General features: G+C 36.7%; 1 non-coding gene across 1 annotated transcript; it reads left to right on the top strand.

Annotated features, from left to right (window-relative positions):
* Nucleotides 1-1,984: 1,984 nt before the first annotated feature.
* On the top strand, nt 1,985-2,088 carry LOC126000336 (U6 spliceosomal RNA). The gene has a single exon (XR_007492682.1). It is a non-coding gene; the product is annotated as a U6 spliceosomal RNA (small nuclear RNA).
* The last annotated feature ends 3,441 nt before the right edge of the window (nt 2,089-5,529 follow it).

Below are 5,529 nucleotides of genomic sequence, written 5' to 3'. Positions count from 1 at the left end.
TGTGAATATTTTTCCCATTCTGCTAGTTGACTTTTAGTTTTAGCTTTTGTTTCTTTCACCATACAAAAACTCTTTAGTTTCATGTAGTCCCATTTGATTATATTTGAAGCTATTAATCTTGCCATTGGCATCCCATCATCAAAGCCTTTTTTAATATCTCTATTTAAACAACTTGATTACAAACATTATCATAGTTGGGTTTCATTTATGTAAAGAACGAACTCCTTCACCAGTGCAACATTCCCATCACCAATGTCCCAAATCTCCCTCCTGCTACACCAGCCCTCCCTGTACTCTAGACAGGCTTTCTACTTCCCTCATTGATTCTCATTGTTAGGATAGTTCTCAATGTAGTTATTTCTATAACTACACTCATCATCTCTGTGCTGATCTTCATGAAGTGAGCGGGAACTTCCATCCCTCCTCTTTTTTGTGTCTGAAAATTATTTTAAAATGTCTTTCATTTTTTTAAAAACATAGATAAATGAGACTATTCTATGTCTTTCTCTCTCCCTCTAACTTATTTCACTCAGCATAATAGATTCCGTGAACATCCATGTATGGGAAAAATTCATGATTTCATCTTCCTTTCTCTTGTCTGAGAGCTATTGCTAATAATTCTAAAACTATGTTGAACAAGAGTGGAGAAAGTGGGTAGCCTTGCATAGTTACTGACATTAGTGGAAATGTTTTCAGTTTTTCTCCATTAAGGATAATTTTGGCTGTGGGCTTTTTATAGATAGCTGCAACTATAGAGCAACTATGGATTTTCTCCACAGTGTCTTTTTACAATACATCTGGTCTGGCAAAGGGGGGGGTAAGGTGGTCTCAAACCTTCCCAAAGATCCAACGCCCAGGTGCATGTGCTTACCAGGCAGGCAGAGGGGACCCTGCAGGGGGGAAGTGCGGTCTCAAACCAGTCCAAAGGTCTGGGAGCCCAGGTCCGCATGCTTATCAGGTTGGTGGAGGGGGTCCTGCTGGGCAGAAAAGCAGTCTCAAACCAGCCCAAAGGTCCAGGCACCCAGGTCCGTTGCTTACCAGGCTGGTGGTGAGGGGCCAGCGGGATGGGTGGTCTCAAACCAGCCAAAGGTCCAACACCCAGGTGCACATGCTTATCAGGCCAATAGAGGGTTCCTCTAGGCTGTCTCCAATCCTTATGTCCTTTTATTTCATAAAACAGTGTTTTGTAATTTTTTTGTTTAGTTCCTTTACCTCTTAGTTAAAGACTTTAAGATATTTGAGTTTCTATACACCCCCATCACTATTGAGGAAGTTAAAACAGTAATCAAATATCTGCCCAAAAACAAAACCCAGGCCCAGATGGATTCACTAATGAATTATTTCAAACCTTTCAAGAAGAACTACTACCAATCCTGCCAAGACTTTTTCATGAAATCGAAAAAACACAAACACTTCCAAATAGCTTTTATGAAGCCAACATCACCTTGATACCTAAACCAGACAGATATGCTGCCAAAAATAAAAATTACAGACCAATATTCCTGATGAACACAGATGCAAAGATCCTCAACAAAATTCTGGCAAATATAGTATTCAATGCATCATTAAGAAGATCATACACTATGATCAAGTAGGTTTCATCCAAGGAATGCAAGGATGGTTTAACATCCATAAATCTATCAATATAATACACAATATCAACAAGAAAAATCAAAATCACATAATTATACCAATAGACGCAGAGAAAGCATTTGATAAGTTCCAACACCCATTCTTGGTATCAGATTGGGATCAGGTGGTGAAGGGATAGAAGGATTTCTGAAGTGGGGAGGAGAAATAGTATATAGGAGGAGCTATATACATTTAGCCATGGACTGTTTATAATTTATATTTGGCACTCAGAGAGGAGTCGTCTGTCTATATGTATGTCATGCCCACATAAGACACATATTAGTATTCTATTCTTAAGTTGTTAGAGGTCTGACCCTTATAGGTTGTGTCTGAGCTCTTAAATGGTTGAATTGTGCTCACTTCAGCAGCAAGTATACTAAAATTGGAACGATACAGAGATTAACATGGCCCCTGCACAAGGATGACATGCAAATTAGTGAAGCGTTCCATATTAAAAAAATGAAATGGTTGAATTAAGAAAATAATTAGCTTATATATAGCTTAAGAAAAAGAGAAAGGGGGAACAAAAGATAAGAGAGAAAAGAAAAATAAATAATTAGAGTAAAAATAAATTTAAAACAAAAATTGCTGCAGTGCATACGGGTTTGAAGCTTTTCCCAACTTTTATGCACTTCATCACTAATGATTGTGGGCCTTACTAAATGAAGGTTTCAGGGTTATATAATGGCTGAAGCATTTAAGGATGTGCATTATATCGAAGTTTATATATCAAAGTTTATTTCCTAAAGAGAAACTAATGGTGTGTGTTTTATTTAACGTGGATTAAGAAGAAGAAGAAGAAGAAGAAGAAGAAGAAGAAGAAGAAGAAGAAGAAGAAGAAGAAGAAGAAGAAGAAGAAGGAGGAGGAGGAGGAGGAGGAGGAGGAGGAGGAGGAGAAGGAGGAGGAGGAGAAGGAGAAGGAGGAGAAGAAGAAGAAGAAGAAGAAGAAGAAGAAGAAGAAGAAGAAGAAGAAGAAGAAGAAGAAGAAGAAGAAGGAGGAGGAGGAGGAGGAGGAGGAGGAGGAGGAGGAGGAGGAGGAGGAGGAGGGATAAGGAAAGAATAGGTAGGTGAAAGGAGAGAGAAAAAGATGTGGTAATTTTCCAAAATGTGTTCGATGAGTAGGCCCTGTAATATAAGTTTGTGGTTTGTAGGTGACTATTTCAGTTGTCTGAATGATCATATGTTTTAGGTCCTAATAGAGGACATAAACAAAAGAAAAAGGATAAATTGTAGTATTTTATCAAGACATTATCATATGCAAACTGTATATGGTATATAGTATAACTGAGCACCGATGAGTAAAATTAAGGTGTCCATCTTTTGTATTCAAGAACCACTGTGGACAGAGAAGCTTAAGGGTTATTTTATACCTGGTAAGATTAAGTCATTAAAATATATTGTTAGTAATTACTGCAGCTGGACTTTCTGGCTTCCAATCATATTCTTTTGTCTTTTTTTTTATTGAATACCTAACAATTTCTCCCAAGTGCTTTACCTCATATTTCCTTATTGGCCTCTTTGTCATTTTTGTTTTGCAGTTTTTCTTCAAGTACTTCTATGCGATTCTCCAACTGTGTAATTCTGCTATTATGGTTTGCTAAGATATTTTTTATTTCCTTTAATTCCATTTGTATGTATTCTCTCATCTTCTGTAAAAGATCTTCTTTGAGTTTGTTAAGTTATTCATGTATGTATTTCTTCATCTTGCTGGCTAGTAATTCCTTGATTTCTATTGCCATGGCTTTCATTGCCACTTTTAAATACTCATCTATTTGGGTTCATGCATTTTGGTGACTTGAAAACTTGCTACGATTTCTCTCTATATCCCCGTCTCTAGTGTCTTCCTTAGTTTACCCATATCATTTTGCATTTAGTGGCTAAGAGTGTTCTGTCTTCGGGTCTCAGCCCTCCTTTTCCACCTTTTTCACCAAGCATGGGGCTTGGTCCTTTCTCTAGTGTGCCCTAAGCAGGGATGATGACAGCTGTCACCAAGGTTTGACCCCACCCTCAGGTCTCCTCCCACCCGATATCTGCAAGGAGGAGCAGGATCACCCTCTGCACTGCAGTCCCCAAGCGCCAACACTGGTAGTGACTGTGCTGGTAGACTGAGCTCAAGTTTCCTCCCCATACCTTCGAGAATGTACAGGGTCGCTCTCTGCCCCACAATCTCCAAGTGCCCACAATGGCCAGTGCTTTCTTAAGATAATTTTTATAAAGTTTATTATTTGTATTATATATTTTTTTCTCACCTTTCCAATTATCAATTTTTTGTTTTCTTTTAGGGGAACACCCTGTAGTTGGTGGGGATGTGGGCCACTCCTGGTCATCATTAGCCATGCTGTGCTTGCAGACTTCAAAGAACACATCTGGTGGCACTGTGAGGTTTTGTGGTGCTGAGTACTAAACTCAGGTTCTTTATCACTCAAATCACATGCTTTAGTAATTGAATTATGTCTCTTATATCCTCATTGATTTGTATAAACTTTTCTAAATATAATAATCATTTTAGATAATGAGGATATATAATACTAAATTAATAGTATTTTTGAGTTTTTATTATGCCATTTCATTGTTCATTATTTTACTCATTTCTCTTAAAGAAACACTGTTCAATTGCATTATTCATAAGTAATGTAACTTTCATCTAATTTTAAGGATTGTACTTTGTATATGATTTTTATATTCTTACATGTACTATATTTTCTGCTGAAAACTTGGACCCATCATTTTCTACTTTGTCTTTGCCATATGAATTTGGGTGCCCACAACATTTGTTCTCCCTTGTCCCTGCCCCATTTATTGGGTACTTTCATTTAAAATCCCCATTACACATGTACAACAGACTCTTCTCAGCTTACCTAAATTAAGACATAAAGATAGTAGATAACTTCTTTTGGCTTTTTGTTTTGAACCATTAAATATTTGTCTTGGCCACCATTGCCATGGACATTACTGATATCATCCCCACTTAGTGCTATTATACTTACTGAGAACTGATGTAGAAACATGCATATATTTGATTTAAAAAGTTTTCAACATCACATGGTGAAAAAAGCTTCAAACTATTATGCCTACAATTGCATTAAAAAGACACTTAAATTTGGTGCTGGAGTGATAGCACAGTGTTAGGGCATTTGCCTTGCACACAATCGACCCAGAACAGACCTGGGTTTGATCCCATGCATTCTATATGAGCTCTCAAGCCCGGAGAGATTTCTGAGCACATAGCCAGGATTAACCCCTGAGCATCACTGAGTGTGGCCCCAAAACCCAACCCACCGAAAAAAGGACACTTAAATGTATTCAACATTCTCATGACCTAAACCACCTGTCAGCTCTTCAGAATATAATGTCAATTTAAAGTATAGAATTTTAAGATACAAGTTTTGATTTGATGAATAGAAATTTAATACTAGAATAAAAATTTTATATTTTAAACTGCCAAAAGCAAGCAAAAATTAAATATTAGTTAGCTCCACTTTAATAATTAATTCATAAATTATTCATGTGTAACTGGCAAGATATTCACCATTGGATTGACGGAGGATATGCATTCATGTGCATGTCCCTTATTGTATGTATTTCTTGTAAGTATATGTAGGTCAACTGGGTTATACACTGGCATTTGTGTAAAAGATTTCCAGTTAAAATTGTTAGAACACAACCTGTAACAACGCTTTTTGTTCAATTTTTCATGTAATTTGAATCCTGCTTATAAATGTTTTACAATTTTCTGTCGTGCCTATAAACATATTTCACATAAGGGGTGATAAAAGAACTGAAGCTTTTATAAATTTCCAGTTAAAATTGTTAGAACACAACCTGTAACAACTCATCTTTTTTTCGATTTTTCACATAAGTTGAATTCTGCTTATAAATATTTCACAATTTTCTGTC

The sequence above is a fragment of the Suncus etruscus genome, chromosome X (genome assembly GCF_024139225.1).
Source record: "Suncus etruscus isolate mSunEtr1 chromosome X, mSunEtr1.pri.cur, whole genome shotgun sequence".
Classification (NCBI taxonomy): Eukaryota; Metazoa; Chordata; class Mammalia; order Eulipotyphla; family Soricidae; genus Suncus; species Suncus etruscus.
This window is presented reverse-complemented; position numbering and strand designations above follow the sequence as displayed.